General features: G+C 48.6%; 1 long non-coding RNA gene across 1 annotated transcript; it reads right to left on the bottom strand.

The window, feature by feature from the left end:
- Positions 1–503: 503 nt before the first annotated feature.
- Positions 504–4,692, bottom strand: LOC149326995 (uncharacterized). Its single transcript, XR_016286462.1, has 2 exons — positions 4,537–4,692; positions 504–4,265 (listed from the first exon to the last, which is right to left on the bottom strand). It is a non-coding gene; the product is annotated as an uncharacterized LOC149326995 (long non-coding RNA).
- Between the last annotated feature and the right edge of the window lie 14,131 nt (positions 4,693–18,823).

The following is an 18,823-nucleotide window of genomic DNA, read 5'->3' as shown; positions in this document are numbered from 1 at the left end:
ATCATTAATTATCGATTCGATTTAGATTAACTGCACATTTCTCCTCGTCTCATCTCAGTATTCATTCCGGACTTTTGAATTTGGCGCCATGCGTTGGCTCCGCCCACGCTTCCAGCCATGTGGTCCCACACATGCGGCACTTTTTCAAATTTGGCACCACTTTTGCTCTGGCCCCGCCCACTTTTTGAAAATTTTGGCTCTAATTAGTTAGCTGTTCCTCCGAGTTGGATTTTTTTTTGCAAGCATCCTTATATCATGCTCATTCGATTAAAATCACTCGTTTGACGCTATCTCTTGTGAGTTGCCCACCACTGCTGCCGACACATTTTGCGGACACGATCCCGGCGACATAGCCTAGTAATGCAGTAAAGATCAGGTTCTTCTACTCTCCTTGCACCAGGGGTGCCCCGTCGGAGACGGTTGGTTCCAACTGGAAGACTGAAGCTCTTCGCACCAGGGGTGCCCCGTCAGAGACGGTCTTGTGTTCAGTTGAGACGCAGGGGTAAGGCGAACACTTCAAATTTTATGTACAGTATTTACAATAGATACAAGTTAAAGCACTAGAGACAAATTAAAACAGCAAAGGACAAACAAAAAGGTGGAACTGGGGCCGAATCCACGAAAGAGTTTGCTTTGGAACGCGTTCGCTTTCTCTCTTGCCACCTCGCTCCATTGGTCGTGTGTCGTCACCGCTGGCGGTGACGTCACTTCAGGGAGGCGGGAACACGGATTTTGTTGACGTCACGAGACATGTCAATCAAGTGAAAGGGAACGCGTTCGGTCGCTGTGTGCGGAACTCTGAAAGTGGCGTTCGCTTCAGCGCGAGGAGAGACATGCCGGTACCTCCCGCCGCCCCGCTGTTGTTCGCGGTGCTCAGCGAATGTGATCGGAGGCCCCGGCGGTCGCGCGTGCATGACAATCCTTTCGACATGCCTGACGATGCTTTCCGAAGGCACTTCAGGCTGCCGAAGCTACTTGTACGCCAGCTATGCGAAGAGCTCACAACAGAGCGCAAAGTACTCTGCGCCCTACGGTTCTTCGCTACCGGGGGCTTTCAGGCGGCAGTCGGCAGCGAGGCAACTATACGGCTCCCGCAGTCGTCTGTGAGCCGTACGATTTTGGCCGTCGCTCAGGCGATCGTGCGTGTCGGCACGGAGAAAAACTGGGTGTTGTTTCCTTCGACTCCCGAGGAGAAGTCCCGCGCCAAGGCAGAGTTTTTGGAGCGTGGTCTCTTCCCCGGCGTCGTTGGGTGCGTCGAGCTCACACGAAGGCTTCACCATGTAGGTATGTTCCTCCATGAACTCAACGAGCACTTCACGCTGGCGCATCGAGCCGTGCGGGCCCAGGCGACAACCTTTGTGCGTTGACATGACGACTAGTGAAAATGTCAAGCTGACAATCGCTGACACGTGAAAAGTCTCCCGCGCAAGTTCAGAATGCCTATCGTCCCTCTCGTGAACACAAAATAAAACAACACAGTTGAGAGCGCCCTCTCGGGAACGCAAAAGAAAACAAACCAATGAAGAAGCATTGAAACCGTCTCAAAATAAAATCTATGCTTATTTTATAGGCTCTGAGTAATAAATTTGCAGTATTGTAGCCAAACGCATTCACTTAGAGGTTAAAAACGCAAAGAAGTTAGCATATGGCCCCTTAAAAATACAAGCAACCGAGATGGGACCGCCCGACCAAGCCGATTGGCTGTTGCCTGCCCCCTTGTCCTCCCGCAGTGTTCATCCCACCCTTCTCCCGCCGATGTCAACGTCAAAATGACGTCACGGCAAAGCGAACGCGTTCCAAAGCGAACTCTCGTGGATTCGGCCCCTGGCTAATACTAGGGGAGGCCCCTACTCGGCGTGGCCGAAGATGCGTAGCATCTCACCTTAGCGCAGAACCCCGCTTCCAGCTCCGGGGCCCGGTTTTAAAGACCTAAAGGCCCGGCCCACATTTGGTGGCTTCCAATCATGTTACGATGTTCACATGATTGGTTTATCGAGAGCCTCGCCAGCCCTCCAGCTTCCGTAGGGCAAAACGCCCTTTCCACAAACCCAAACGCATGGTCGTGTCAAATAAAAACAAACACAAATATACATTCGCGCCAGGACGTGCGCGAATCGGTTCCGTGGGGTGGGGGAACACCCGTACTTGCCGGCGCGTTCGCGAGCGGCCGCGTTCCAAGAAAGGAGACGCTTCGCTTTGAGCGCCCCCAGCCGCGTTCCGATGACCCTGCGTCCACTACCGATCCCTTACACGCCCTTCCCAAGATTCTACAAAGGGCTCAAATGCCACTTTTAGAATTATAACAAAGGGATCGGTACGGGTCACAAAACCACCCTGTGGGTGACATACCGCAGCTGCACTAGCACTAGCACCAACAAAACCAAAAGCAAAATGCACACGGGAACTAAAACAACATAACGCAAAATGCTTACGGGCACCAAGAAAACAAGCAAATTGCAGACTAAAATACACACAGTGGCATGCCTGCTGTGCGCCGTAACACAGCGTCCAAGTTTGTGCGTTGCACCCAGTTCACCACCTCCAAGTGGACACCCTCTTCCTGCTCGCGAACGAGCACACACACACACACGGACACTCGCAACTTGAGCGTTCAGTAGCACTCGCACGACGTCCGTAAGTGGCCACGTGAACCTCCTTAGTCGCCCCGAGCGTCCTTGTGTGCGTTCGAGCCACTACGCGTCTCAACACAACGCCTAACTGCCACTCGGCTCATTAGGCTGGTGCCACAGCGGGGCAAGAATTCAAAAATGCTGCCATCCAGGATCGAAAACAACGTCCTGATCCTCGATAAGTCCAAATACTTCAGCACGCGACACACTTGAGGGAAAGCTTTCTCCGGCGCGCCGGTTTGAACCGCGTACTGCGTGAGGAACATAGTCCCTGTCCAGCCTAATCATATCAGTGCGACCACTTTTGCCACACGTGATTTGGCGTTCTGCAGCACGGGATGTACTGCTCCACGCGCTGACTTTCAACGTGAAGGCCACGCACCTGCCTCCTGTTGCTTCGCCTCGCTTGGAGTCATTTGCCCCGTTCCTGCACGGGCATGGAATGAAATTTCCGCTCCCTGCATTATAGGCGCTTGCCGATTTCGTGGCATCATATAACTCTGAGGCTACCTGCGCTCTTTCGCAGCTACTTAATCCTAATTTGCCTTGTGGCAAGTCGCCACAAATTTCCCTATCCTCAAATGAAAGGACTTTGCCATCAATAGTGCTACATGGCACTTCATGCCACATGCCTGGCACAGTGTGCCGTTGCGGCAACGTTTGACCTCCTCCTATCCCTAGCTCGCCAGTCTGACGTCTGTCGTCGCTGGTCGTTTCACGCTGAACCGACTGCTCTTTTTCACAGCTTGCCTGAGACCGAGTTTTTATTCCCGAGCTCGCGTCGGCGTCCCTGGTGTCATTTGGGGTAGAGCTAACCTGTGCAGCTGGATCGTCGGAGTGCGCGTTCACCGCCTCTAACACCGCGACGCTGCGTTCCGTCAGGATACTTTCTTCACGAGAGATTCCAGTTTCGCGGAAAGCTGGCTCTCTTTTTACTTCTCTCTGGCTGTTTTCTTTTCCTGTGCTTGACAGTGCCTTTGCCTTCCAGCACTGGCGACCTCTCTGCTCGGGACTCGGAGCAGTTCTCCCTGGCTACTTGGCTAGCTCTCCTTGACTCTTTGAGCTTAGCCAACTCGAGCTCTAGCTGCTGGCGCCTTGCTTCTAACGCCTGCAAATCCGGAGGTTTTTCCTCGCATTGCGGCGCCTTTCCTCCATTCACTTTTGCAAGCTCAGCCTGATAATAAGCTAAGCGCGCCTTCGCCAGTTCTACACGGTACCTCACATCAAGTGAGGGTCGGCATGGATAATCCTCCATACCGCCGTCTGTACTTCTCAACTGTCTTACCGGCTCGAACACATGGACGTGAACAATGCGACCAAGGAGACTCACGGTTTCGATGTGTCGATCCGCATTGCCAGCTCCTTGGCGTCGGAGTCCACCGCCGCTTTCCCCGGACGCTGCGATGAGCTGTCGCACGCCGCTGGTCCGCCGCCGGTGACCAAGTTATCGACGCGCTGCTTTTCTGGACCGTATGCAGTACCGCGTCGCTGGACTACTGCCGTGGTCCTTGCGTCCTTGCCGCCGTCTCTCCGCAGGTCCTTTCTCGAACGCTGCTGTTGCCTGATCGTCGCCTTTCTCCCTGCGTTCAATCTTCTTCCTGCGCCGTCTTCAGATGGCCGCAGGATCCCCGTCGACTGCGCCAGTAAAGATCACACAGGTTCTTTGTCTTCCTTGCACCAGGGGTGCCCCGCCAAAGACGGTTTGTTCCAACTTGAAGACTTGAAGACACAGGGATAACAAAAAGGAATACTTGAAGATTTATATACAGCTATTTACATTGCATATACAAGTTAAGGCACTAGAGACAAATTAAAACAGCAATGGACAAACAACAAAAAGGGTGGAACTGGCTAATCACTAGGGGAGGCCCCTACTCGGCGTTGCCGAAGATGCGTAGCATCTCACCTTAGCGCAGAACCCCGCTTCCAGCTCCGGGGCCCGGTTTTAAAGACCTAAAGGCCCGGCCCACATTTGGTGGCTTCCAATCATGTTACGATGTTCACATGATTGGTTTATCGAGAGCCTCGCCAGCCCTCCAGCTTCCGTAGGGCAAAACGCCCTTTCCACAAACCCAAACGCACGGTCGTGTCAAATAAAAACAAACACAAATATACATTCGCGCCAGGACGTGCGCGAATCGGTTCCGCGGGGTGGGGGAACACCCGTACTTGCCGGCGCGTTCGCGAGCGACGCGTTCCAAGAAAGGAGACGCTTCGCTTTGAGCGCCCCCAGCCGCGTTCCGATGACCCTGCGTCCACTACCGATCCCTTACAAATGCTTTCGGGGCTTAAACGTCCCAAAGCGACTCGTGTTATGAGGGACGTCGTAATGAAGGGCTCCGGAAATTTCGACCACTTGGGGTTCTTTAATGTGTGCTGACATCACAGAGTACGTGAGCCGCTAGAATTACGCCTTCATCGAAATTCTGCCACCGCAGCCGGGATTGAATCCGAGTCTTTCGGGTCAGCAGCCGAGCGACATAGCCACTCAGCCACCGTGGCGGCTAGGTTATACGGAACATTTTTCTAAAGGATGACAGGTATAGTAGGCAAAGAATGCACACCATTGTGTTTAAATAACATGTAGGGTTGAAATTACAAAAAAAAAAAACGATATCGTTTGTTCTCGCTTGCTGTCGTGGTATCCGTCCCTTTTGACTTCCGGGCTTCATGAAGACTCGGCTCAACTGGCAACAGCTGCATGCACAGGAAATACTTTCAACCTATGAAATGCGCCGTGCAGGACTCTCTGGCCATCTGTGCACCCTCCGCGCCTACTCGGGCTTAGGGTCTGCCCGTCGAGCTCCACAACGGATCGCTGATTGGTGGTGCGATGGCGGTTCAATGCCAAGTCACTCGCACCTCGCTCCAGTGCTAAAAGAAAAGTACATACACTGCACTATCACCCTGACATCACTGTGACATTATTTTCGATCTTCTCCAGTCTTCACTGGCGATGTCATGATGTTTTTCTTTCCCTTATAAACTTTACCCGAGTATTCTCCAATCCCCTTCAAAACACAATCCACCAGGTACGCTAACTTGAACATATTTTTCCAAGCGAGCCAGATTCGCACGGTCTGTAAGAAAGCAGCTCTGAGACCACTGCAACTTTCAGCGGTTCTCTCAGAAGCACTGCTCTTCTAGTGCTCGCACTGGTTGAAAGCGCCTAAAAGACAAAGTGCACACTGACGAAAAGCAGACAAGTGCTCTGGGTCCTTGCCCAACTCACGCGCCGATTGTAGCAAGTCACGGAAAGTAAGCTGCAAAGCACGTAACATAACAGAAGATATAGCAGTTCTCAAGGCCATGCTTTAGTAGCGTTGCCGAGTAGCTTAATTTTGGAGCGAATTTGTGTCTTTTTAGCAAAATTTGGAGCAAAATCTAGCATCAAAACAGCTAAATACTTCAGCATGAGGTAGGAATTGTTTGTGTGCTCGTAGGGAGAGTCCGGTCGAGGCCTATAGTAGTCTACAGCGGGAGGTTCCCGATATTATAAATCAAAAGGAAGGCTTTTGACGCAGTGCATTCGCGGGGGCAATATTTTTCTGTTAACAAGTGTGACAACGTGTTATGTTTATCTACTCAACCAATAAATATGGTTCATCACAGGAAAACCGGGTAATGTTCTAAGCAGGCGAAACATTGGGCTTGCGGGTTTTCGTAGATTTGTGCGTTTTCCGATTAGTCTACTACCGACATCACCAAACTGAATTGGTCATGCTGTCTGAATTAGCAAGCAGAGATATTCGCGCCATCATAAATAACAGAGAGAATTATAGGAGGCTAGACTCAATATGACAGGAGCAGGAGAAATAAGAGGAATGCAGGGAGGCAATATGACAGAATCGTTAGTAATTCAGGCAGCAAGACTGAAAAAAGCTGGCTACCTTGTACTGCCGTTTGTATCCATAACAGAGAAAGTGCAAATAGATCAGTGGAATCAAGGGACCCAGGTAAGAAAAAAGAAAGAGCGCGCCTGTGATGATTCCGTACCTTCATGCACTTTCGTATGAAGCGTAAAATGGTGCCGAATGGCATTGCGTGAAAGTCTTTTTTTCCCTACTTAGAAAATGAAACGAATGTTCGGGAAAGTGAACGACGACACCAAGCGGATGCCCTGTGGTGTCAGGCATAGGAAAAATTTCGCTCATTTCTGCGAAGGTGTGGTATAAAAGATACCGCTATCGTGCGTGAAGCGTATATGAATCATAGAGGCAGATACCTCAATGGAAAGTTCAGAAACAACCCGCCGCGCTGGCTCAGTGGCTACAGCGCTCGACTGCTGACCCGAAAGACGCGGGTTCGATCCCGGTCGCGCCGGCCGAATTTCGATGTAGGCGAAATCTTAGAGGCCCGTGTACCGTGCGATGTCAGTGCACGTTAAAGAACCCCAGGTGGTCGAAAAAAATTCAGGGGGCACCTTGGCTGTCTAAAGTGCGTAGAGGCGAAAGCGTTTTCCGAACCACTTTCGCTGCTTGTGTGGCACTGGTCGCGTCACATATAATTGAGTACTAATTACTAAGTAATGAAAAATCACTAATTAATTGTTAATTACTGATTAATGTCTGGTTACTAATTAACTGCTAATTAATGACGCTTAAGCTTCGCCTTTAGGAGTGGAACGCGACAGCGTGCTGTAGCGCTGCCAGGGAGTCCACGGAACGCCACCACCCGTTCGGCGCGATGCCTTGCCCTTTGAACGCAACGCTTTTTGAGGAAAGGAAATGGCGCAGTAATTCTCTGTCATCTCGGTGGACACCTGAACCGCACCGTAGAGGAAGGGAGGTGGGAGTGAAAGAAGATAGATAAAGAGGAGCCGTAATGAAGAAAATGAAAATTGTATTTGAGGAAAGGAAATTACGCAGTAACTGTGTCACATATCTCGGTGAACACCCGTCAAAATTCAGGGGGCACTTTTTTTACCTAAAGTGTGGTCACTGATGTGTGGTTAAGATGTTAAAACAGATGCTTGGGCAAGTTGGTAACTCATTTTCACCGGAACAGCGCGCACTAAGACACGGACGAGAAGGGAGACTCTAATGTGGACGAATTTGACGCAGTCTTTACGCAGATCAAAGTTAACTTTGTTGAGTGCCTTCATCCCCTCATACTAACTACTGAAGTGCCAGAAAACAATGTCATCCAATTTTTAGACCTCAAACTCAGATTAATGCAACATCACATGTGTTGGTCTTACCAGCCACGAAGCAGAAAGCCATTGCTCTCTTTTACGTCATCTCATTCTAAGCTGGTGAAACGTGCCGTGGTGAAGTCATGCTATCACAATGCGCTTAACAAATCCTGCATGCACTCCATGCAAGATAGTTTCCTTCGCCAAACCGATCGGCTCGTTAAGGCTGGTTATCCCAAGCAGCTACTAGTATCAGTGTCCGAATCTATTCTCAGTAGCTTGAGCAAAAATGGAAAAGGGAAGCAGCTAGATTCAAAGAAGCGGAAGGAAAAAGAAGAAAAAATTACTGTTGTACCTTACATTCATCATTTCTCCGACAGACTAAAAAAGATAGCGAATAGAGCACGAGTTAAGGTTATATTTTCGGCTCCAGATAAGCTTGGGAAGATGTTCAAAATGGTTAACACTGATTTCGTTCCCAGACATTGCGACATCAAGCATGAAAATCGATTCGTGTCATGTGAAGAAGGTGTAGTGTATGCCATTCCCTTGTCATGCGGCAAGCTGTATGTGGGTCAGACGGGGAGATGCCTCAATGAACGCCTGAAGGAGCACAATAATAACGTGCATAACACACTAAAAGGGCATCTCGGGATTCATTGTAGAGACTGTGAAAACAAAACTTGCCACCCTGACTTCACTAGCACACGAATTTTAAGTAAACACAGTGACCAATTAACACGCGAAATAATCGAAGCAGCGCACATCGCCTGGTCTAAAGACGCATGCGTCAGTAGCCCCTCTTTATCGATCAGTTCAAAAGAATTGGCATTTTTAGTGAAGGGAAAATGATAATGTTGTTATCGTCCTTGTTCAGTGTGACATGCATGAATTGACTATGAATCTATGAATGGATGGTTGTTTTCCTTGTGTTGTTGGAACTGTGTATATATGCCTCGTTCCAAACAATAAACACTAGTTGAAAGTCAGCGCTCGTGTGTGTCGTGTCTCCCTTCTTGTCCGTGTCTTAGTGCGCGCTGTTCCGGTGAAAATGAGTTACCAACTTGCCCAAGCATCTGTTTTAACGAACTTCATTTCTAGTACATCGGGCCCTATTAATTGTCTGTCCGTCCATCCATGTATTCTCGTCACCTACATTGCTGTCGCCGTATGCAACGCTCGATCATTGGCTTTTCTCGTCAAGGAAAAACGTGTTCCAACGTACGTTCTGCAGCTGTTTGGAGGATTCCAGCCTTCGCAGGGCCATTGCTCAAGAATTTGCCACATCCTGAAGGCTGAATGGAACAGACAAGCTCGGTTTTACAGGCGCAGTCTTTTTCTTCTGCTGCAAAGAAACGAAGCCCCACCACATAGAAAGAAGAAATGGGAAGAGCTTTCTGATTTAGCGAACACAACGGCTGGCTTCTTGTGGCACCAAACCCTTTTCCAGCTCCGGGCATCACCGGCCAGAAAGAAGCACTCGACAGAGAATGTAATCCACACCGGAGGGAACGTGTCGCTGCCTACGGAAGTGCGTCGTGTTCTCTCCCAGGGGCCAAAGTACGCCACGGAACCCAAAAGGTCGCCCGCAGAACTTCTGAGCATGGTGAGGCAGGTGTCCAGGTTGGCACCGGTGGTAGAATCCGATAGGTGCGTGTCTGAAGGAGTTGATGCGCTTCTGCGTTGCAAGGCCCCAGTGAACACCGTCTCGGTTCCGCGAACTGTCTCGTATTTGAAGGGAAATTCGCTGCGTTTGCTCCCAGCCAACAAGGAAGGGGGATTCCTAGTGCTACCCTCCCATTTGTACCTCAAGAAGGGTAGGGAAGCTATTCTGTCTTCGTTTTCTGTGGCCAAGAACCTTAATCTGAAAAGAATTAAAGCTAAGGCCAAGAGCGTGTGCAAAAAACTTAACCTTGATCTGTTAACGAAAAGAGCCGATAAATGTGAAGGCCTTAGTTTACAAGTGTTTTTTAGCGCAAAAACCCACAAAACAGAGTGCCCGTTTCGTGTGATCGTATCTGAGAGAGGCACATGGCAGAAAAATGTAGCCGTTTTTCTAAAGAAGATCTTAAATTCGCTCACGTTGGACGATCCTTTCCAGGTAAAAAATTCGCAGGATGTAATCCAGTTTTTAGAAACTAACAAGAACAAGGGACTGATGGCCTGCTCTTTTGACGTCAAGGACCTATATTATTCACTACCACATGACGAGCTCTTCGTGTGCTTAGAAGAATGTATTGACCAGCAAGGAGTAATTGAATTCCAAAACAAGAACGGCATATCCGCCGAAGGCTTTTTAGAACTACTTCAGGTGTATTTAACTTCTACCTTCATTTCCTGGGATGGTGAGTTTTACCTGCAAAAACGAGGAGTTTGCATCGGGTCATGCATAGCTCCCGTGCTTAGTGACTTGTTGTTAGCACAAAAGGGTAGAACGCTTCAAGAAAAATTGAAAGGGTCAAAGGTTGTACAATGTTTTCGATATGTAGATGACTTTCTCGTTCTTATAGACTCTAATGTGGACGAATTTGACGCAGTCTTTACGCAGATCAAAGTTATCTTTGTTGAGTGCCTTCATCCCCTCATACTAACTACTGAAGTGCCAGAAAACAATGTCATCCAATTTTTAGACCTCAAACTCAGATTAATGCACCATCACATGTGTTGGTCTTACCAGCCACGAAGCAGAAAGCCATTGCTCTCTTTTACGTCATCTCATTCTAAGCTGGTGAAACGTGCCGTGGTGAAGTCATGCTATCACAATGCGCTTAACAAATCCTGCATGCACTCCATGCAAGATAGTTTCCTTCGCCAAACCGATCGGCTCGTTAAGGCTGGTTATCCCAAGCAGCTACTAGTATCAGTGTCCGAATCTATTCTCAGTAGCTTGAGCAAAAATGGAAAAGGGAAGCAGCTAGATTCAGAGAAGCGGAAGGAAAAAGAAGAAAAAATTACTGTTGTACCTTACATTCATCATTTCTCCCACAGACTAAAAAAGATAGCGAATAGAGCACGAGTTAAGGTTATATTTTCGGCTCCAGATAAGCTTGGGAAGATGTTCAAAATGGTTTGGTTTGGTTTGGTTTAAGGGGTTTAACGTCCCAAAGCGACTAAGGCTATGAGAGACGCCGTAGTGGAGGGCTCCGGAAATTTCGACCACCTGGGGTTCTTTAACGTGCACTGACATCGCACAGTACACGGACCTCTAGAATTTCTCCTCCAAAGAAATTCCAGCCGCCGCGGCCGGGATCGAACCCACGTCTTTCGGGTCAGTAGCCGAGCACCATAGCCACTGAGCTACCGCGGCGGCCCAAAATGGTTAACACTGATTTCGTTCCCAGACATTGCGACATCAAGCATGAAAATCGATTCGTGTCATGTGAAGAAGGTGTAGTGTATGCCATTCCCTTGTCATGCGGCAAGCTGTATGTGGGTCAGACGGGGAGATGCCTCAATGAACGCCTGAAGGAGCACAATAATAACGTGCATAACACACTAAAAGGGCATCTCGGGATTCATTGTAGAGACTGTGAAAACAAAACTTGCCACCCTGACTTCACTAGCACACGAATTTTAAGTAAACACAGTGACCAATTAACACGCGAAATAATCGAAGCAGCGCACATCGCCTGGTCTAAAGACGCATGCGTCAGTAGCCCCTCTTTATCGATCAGTTCAAAAGAATTGGCATTTTTAGTGAAGGGAAAATGATAATGTTGTTATCGTCCTTGTTCAGTGTGACATGCATGAATTGACTATGAATCTATGAATGGATGGTTGTTTTCCTTGTGTTGTTGGAACTGTGTATATATGCCTCGCTCCAAACAATAAACACTAGTTGAAAGTCAGCGCTCGTGTGTGTCGTGTTCCCCTTCTTGTCCGTGTCTGAGTGCGCGCTGTTCCGGTGAAAATAAGATGTTAAGCTTCGCCTCTAAGAGTGGAACGCGACAGCATCTTGCAACGCTGCCAGGGAGTCCATAGAACGCCATTGCCCATTCGGTTCTACGCCTCGCTCGTCGGTAAATTGGTTTTTGAGGAAAGGAAATGTATCTGTCTCTCATATCTCGGTGGACACAACCTCTCCGGAAGAGAAGGGAGGAGGATGGGAGTGAGTGAAGACACCGTATTCACTAGCCGCGCCTTTGTTCGTTCCAAACCATCGAGCTGGCATGGCGGATAGCATGCTCGTCTCGCACACCGAAGAGCGGGGTTCGATTCCCGAGCTCGACCAATTTCCTACTCCGTTTTATTTATTTATATGGCCTGACTAGAAAAGTTAATTAGGCTGATTGGGTAATTAAGCAATTAACTAAGCTCAGTCGCACTTACTTGGAGCATCACTATACGATCCCTTCAATTGGTTGCATGGTTACTAGGCAAAGTAGAATTGGCCCCGTTTGAAATTCGCGCACTGTGAAGTCACGGCCGTTTCGACCAATTGAAAAGCGTGACATTTTCTGTCGACAACTGCTGCTTACAACGATGAGGCATTAAAGGCTTTCGCCTTAATATCCGGAGCTCTTCGCTACGGCGTCCCTCATAGCCTGAGTTGCTTTGGGACGTTAAACCCCAGTGAACTAAACTAAACTAAAAGTTCAGAAACCACAAGCCAACTGCGGTTAGATCAATGTGCCTCCATATCTCGCAGCTCACTACGCCAGATGAAAGGAATGCACACTTCACTTTAAGCCGCCGCGGTGGATTGGTGGTTACAGCGCTCGGCTGCTGACCCGAAAGCCGCGGATTTCATACCTGCTTCGGCGGTCGCATTTGAATGGAGGCTAAATACTAGAGGCTGGTACACTGTGCGATGTCAGCGCACGTTAAAGGACATCAGGTGGTCAATATGATCGAGAGTCCTCATTTACGGCGTACCTGAAAGCCTGAGTCGCATTGAGACGTTATACCCTATACAACCCTAGAACTCTACGCGTCACTTCCATCTGGCGCTGTAGTGCTCAAATAGAGAGACAAGCTAATCAGGGAGCTGTGGGAAGCTTTCTGCAGGGAATCAGGAAATTAAAGATAATGTTTCAGCGACCGATACGTTATGCTTCATAAATAAGAAATAGCATTTACATAAAAGTATAAATAAAGGAAAATATTTACTCTAGACCGAAACGCATGACACTTGTGTGCTTGTCAACACGCCGAGAGATTCGTTGCCGATATTCTCGTTACACCAATATTCTCTAATTAGTTTAATATTTACTTATTATTAGGCTTAACATGGAGGCCTTCTCAGCACTCGGCAGCTCACAATTTCATACCTCATGGCGACCGGGCACCTACCGCCTTGATGTAAGGAAATATGGCCCTCCAAAGAGTCGGAAATATTTCGGACCAAACTGGTAAAAAGTATCTGACCTAAAGGCGGCAGGCGCCCGCTCGCCATAAGTTAAAAGTAGCCCAATCCCGTGGCAATACATTACATAGGCGATAGATGGCACTAGAAAACAGCTAACGCTCGTTACTTCAAAGTCTTCCAGACGGTGGCGGCATTTTTATAATAACTTGTTGCTAGACTGCTTTTCTTTTTCTGCCCTTCCAACGGGCATGCTCGCCGTTTCTTTTTTATCTGCCTTGTACGACAGCATAAATAAACAGTTGGTAGTAGCGCTCGTGAATATCTTATGTGTCCTCTTTTCTGTCCCTTGTCCGTTTTTTGCGCTGACTTCTTCTACGCTTACAACTCTGCAATGCAAGTAACTGCTAGTTTTTCCCCCTATTTTCTTCTCTACGGCCCGAAGCCTTCCTCCATCATGAACAGCGTATTACCTGTTCCACAGATTCCTCTGAATTTACAACCGCATCTCAAGCATCTGTGCATGCCGAGGAATGCCAACAAATCGCCCGTTCCTTTACTTCTCACGACCAGCACTGTCAGAAAAGCACCCGCACCGATTCTTCCTGTCTACCACAGTCTCGTCGTCCGGAATCCTTGGTTTGCCTTTGGGTGCCCCTCTCCAGCCCGGGTAGTCCCCAAAGCTGCTGAGAAAATACTGGGCCCCTATCGAGTAGTTCAGCAAATATCCCCCGTCCTATATCATGTCGAGCCCCAACGCTTTCGCCTGACCACCGTCGCCGCAGCCGTGAAATTGTCCACTTCGACTGCCCGATACCCTACCACGACCCAGATATTCTCTCACGTCCTTAAGCCGGCAGGATGACGCCTTTTCACCCTGGGGATATTGCAAGAAGGACAGTTGGGGCTTGATTATCCAGTGAACAGTGCCGACGAAGGTTTAAAGGCAGAACGAAGCCGAAGCTGACGAAAATCGATCTTGTGCACACGAACGCTGTTTTACTGAGCAGTCCTGTTATAACAAAATCGGTGGCCGTATACATTAATTGTTTAATGTGCCTTTTTACAAAACAAATGAATTCAATAATCTATCAATGATAGGTAAATAAATACCATTCTCAGTTTGATTTTGGAGGACTTCTTATGCGCAAATAATTGCCGTCCGCACATGTCACGATATCCGTAATGCTGTCCCGAAGAAGGAAACGCTAGTAAATAAAAGCGCGCTAGGCCGCATTCTAACGAACACCTAGCCACCTCCTCGGCATAGTCATATCTGTATTGTATCAGTCGCGCATGCGCTCTTTTGAATGGGCCCTGTCCAGCGTGATATCTGTAACACGCGGCCGTTATCATGCAGCCGCCTGTAGGCTATATACAGGGTGTCCCAGCTAACTTGGACCAAGATTTATAAAAAAACTAAGCGTTTTTCAGAACTGAAATCGCGTGGATGTTATTGAGGTTTATCTAGAGTTACAGTACCATTTTTTCGCTCTTCCTATTTGAATAATTAGTCGAGATAAATAAGTTAACTTTTTAAATATAGCTTGAAACGTTCAGGCGTCAATAGGAAGGTTGTGGAGCTCCGCAAATATCGTCCAACCCAGGCACTTCCAACGAGATAGACTTAGCGTGGCCGTTTTTATTCGGGAAAAACGAAAGCCCGCAGAGTTTAAAAAATACCACGTGACAGCGCGCTCCGTGCGCCCGGATGCGCCGCGATTACAGCGCTCTCATCCGTGCTTTGTAAGAAACATCACCCGCTTCGGCCTTTTCGTGCTGCCCAAGACAGGGCTTCACGATGTGCTTAGTTCCAAGATAAGCGCCAGTGGGTACGGGCGGCAATGGAATGAAAGCGCGGCTCCTGTTTTTCAGCGTAACTTACACGACTTTATCAGGCTTGTTATATGCGTCTTTGCTTGTTGGGATTTTGCTCCCAAATTCAAACTCTTGAGATTGTCATCGTTCTTCCGCATGCATTCTGCTAACGTGAGTGTGCAGTTATTGCCCTCAGAAACGGAAGCCGCGCTTTCTTTCAGCTCCCGCCCGAACCCACTGGCGCTTATCTTGGATCCAAGAACATCGCGAAGCCTTGTCTTGGGCAGCACGAAAGGGCCGAAGCGGGTGATGTTTCTTACAAAGCACGGATGAGAGCGCTGTAATCGCGGCGCATCCGGGCGCACGGAGCGCTCTGTCACGTGGTATTTTTTAAACTCCGCGGGCTTTCGTTTTTCCCGAATAAAAACGGCCACGCTAAGTCTATCCCGTTGAAAGTGCCTGGGTTGGACGTTATTTGAGGAGTTCCACAACTTTCCTATTGACGCCTGAACGTTTCAAGCTATATTTAAAAAGTTAATTTATTTATCTCGAGTAATTATTCAAATAGGAGAACCGAAAAAATGGTACTGTAACTTTAGATAAACCTCAACAACATCCACACAATTTCAGTTCTGAAGAACGCTTAGTTTTTTTATAAACCTTGGTCCAAGATAGCTGGGACACCCTGTATACCAGCAAGCAATTTCGAATAAACGTTCTTCTTCTTGTTGCTTCCACGCTGCGTGCTCGTTGTTGGACGCCGGAACATGGTGTCAGAAGTGGGGTCGCGTTCACGTATGCAGTAACGCGCATATCGAAGCGGTGTCACTGTGCACTGCACGATGGATTTAGTTGAGCCACCGCAGCCGCTGGTGCTGTCCGGTAGCACCACGAAGAACTGGAGCCTCTTCCACCAGCGGTTCGAGCTGTTCCTGCACGCTACGGAGCCGACGAAAGAACCACGGACGGAAGGAGCTAAAACGGCACTGCTGCTAGAGGTATTCAACAATTTTTTTTTTTGGGGGGGGAGAACGAAAGCAAGGAAGATTATGAAACAGTTACGAAGAAGTTCGAGGAATACTGCAAACAGCAGCAAAACGAAGTGTACGAGCGTTATGTCTTTCGCTCAAGAACGCAAGCTGAGGGCGAAACCTTCCAACACTTTTCACGGGATTTGAAGAGACTTGCACAAAGCTGCAATTTTGGAACATTGAGTGACTCCATGGACGGGGACCAGGTTGTCTTTGGCGCGAATACTCCGAAATTGCGTGAAAAGGTGCTGAAAGTTAAGGACCTTTTACTCAGGGCGGAGTAGATTTTGCAAATCTGTAGAGGTATGCGCCGAACAGAACAATACATGGGCTGAAGCGGAGAAAACAAGTAGCACGAATTGAAACGTGCCAGCAAGGCAAATTTTCAGCCTGTGAACAGTGTGCAGAATGTTCGGAGCAAGCCGAGGCTCAACCAGAACAGGAAGGTGCTCGGATAAAAACACGCAGGCAGTTCAATTGTTCTAAGTGCAACCGCTTCCACGAACTTGCCAGATGCCCAGCATTCAGCAAAACATGCTTTCGGTGCCGTGGCGCTAACCATTTTTCGGCCTGTTGCAAAACAGTGTCTCAAGTAAGCGAAGTACGCGGCGAGGAGGATGGTTTTGAAATACTCGACGTCAGCTTAGGTGACAGAGCTGATTGGGTCATTCACGCGAGAGTGGCTTCCAAAGTAGTGTCTCTGAAAGGTGACACAGGCTCGCAAGCGAGTTTATTGCCTTACTCCGTTTTTGAAAGGCTCAAAGCGAAGTCTGGTTTAAGAGCAAGCCCTTTCGTCCTCCGCTCATACACCGGCGACGTTATAAAGCACATCGGCGTGGCTACGCTGCAAGTGGTTGTGAACGACCAAAAGGGGTGCTTTGACTTCTTCATTGTAAAGAAGAGCAGCCAAGCCATATTGGGACTGTCTGCAAGTGAAGTGTTCGGTCTGTTGCCGCGTTCTGTGAACACTGTGCACACGAACAGCACTGATCGAGTGGTTAAGGAATTTCCCGAGTTGTTTCAGGGTATCGGCTGCCTAGCACACCATTACCACATGGTTCTGCGTGAGGATGCAACACCGGTAGTCCAGCCGGTGAGGCGGGTGCCCTTGGCGTTGCTCGAGCCCCTGCGAGAAGAGCTGGATCGAATGGAGCGTGCTGGCATCGTGGCCAAAGTCAGCGAACTGAGTGATTGGGTGAGCCCGTTTATTGCAGCAAGAAAAAAGGATGGGAAACTGCGCATATGTGTTGGCCCCAGGCGAATTAACGAGTGCCGAAAGCGAGAACATTATCAAATGCCTAAACGAGATGACATTGAGGCTGAGCTTGCCGGAGGCGCCTTTTTCTCTCGCACCGACGCATACTCGGGGTTCCATCAAATCCCCTTAGATGACGCTACATCAAAGGTATGCATAATTGGAACACCCTTTGGGCGCTACCGTTTCTTGCGACTTCCCTTCGGCAGTGCTTCGGCGCCTGATGTTTTCCAGAGAACGATGCATGAAATATTCGACCAGTCTCCAGGGGTCCGAATCTATGTCCATGACATATTGATATGGGGGAGCACAAGGGAACAGCATGATACTCGCCTCCGCACAGCCTTGCAATTAGCCAAAAAGGCGGGCCTGACGCTCAATGCGGCGAAATGCAAATTTGGTGTCACAGAAATTGATTTTTTGGGTGACGTCATAAACAAAGACGGAATGAGACCTAACCCCGCACTGACCGCACAATTAACTGAAATGCCTCAGCCAAAGGACAAAGCCGGCGTTCGCAGAATGCTCGGGGTAGTGAACTACTTCGGGAAATATATAGCGCATATGGCGGAAAGGACGACGCTTCTAAGAAAGCCTCATTAAAAAAGACACCCTTTTTGAATGGTCTGCAGACCACTGTAAAGAATAGCAAGCTGTCTGTGACGCACTGAGCGGTCCACCTTTGCTAGCCATTTTCGATCCTGCTAAAGAGACCAAGGTCGTTGCTGACGCTTCGAAAAATGCGATTGGCTCTGCCCTTCTTCAGAACTACAGTGGTAGTTGGCGGCCGGTCGCCTATGCATCACGCACAATGACGGTGGCAGAACAAAGATAAGCGCAAATCGAGAAAGAAACAATGGCCATTACTTTCGGTAGTGAAATTTTTTCATTCCGTTTACGGCCGGAAGTTCACTATCGAAACGGACCACAGACCACTGATAGCAATTTCTTCGAAAGCCATTGGTGACATGCCACCAAGACTGCAGCGATTTTTCCTGCGCTTACTAAGGTACGATTACATTCTTCACTTTGTCCCACGCAAACAGCTGTTCCTGTCCGATATGCTTTCAAGGTCGCCGCCAGCCGTTCCATGCGAACGTGATGACTTCACTGATGACGTCGACATTCATGCAGTGAGCGTGGCTTCGGAGCTGGTAAGCAAGAAAATGTTTGATCGACTGGCAGAAGCGACAGCCTCTGACCCAGACTTGCAGACAGTGTTACGGCTACTAAGGAATGGAGAAGAAATCGAAGGCTGGATGAAACCTTTTGGCCCTGAATTATCAGAAGTTAAGGACATTATTATGAAGGGGACAAAGGTCGTCATTCCGAAGACTATGAGAGCTGTAATACTGGGTCGCATTCATGAAGGTCACTTATGCATAAATAAGCGCAAAGCGAGAGGCCGTCCCTTGGTATTCTGGCCGAGACTGAATACGGACATTGAAACCATGGTGAAGACCTGTTCTGTTTGTCAAAAATACGCGTACAAGCAAGAAACCGAGCCAGTGGTGCTTAGGCCGATCCCAGACCATGCCTGGTACAGGGTGGGTGTTGATATCTTTATGTACGGCGGGAATTCCTACCTGTGCGTTTTCGATGCATTTTCAAACTTCCCTGCAGTCGAAAAGCTTACCGACACAACGACAA

The sequence above is a fragment of the Amblyomma mixtum genome, chromosome 10 (genome assembly GCF_055824585.1).
Source record: "Amblyomma mixtum isolate Tamu chromosome 10, ASM5582458v1, whole genome shotgun sequence".
NCBI lineage: Eukaryota > Metazoa > Arthropoda > Arachnida > Ixodida > Ixodidae > Amblyomma > Amblyomma mixtum.
This window is presented reverse-complemented; position numbering and strand designations above follow the sequence as displayed.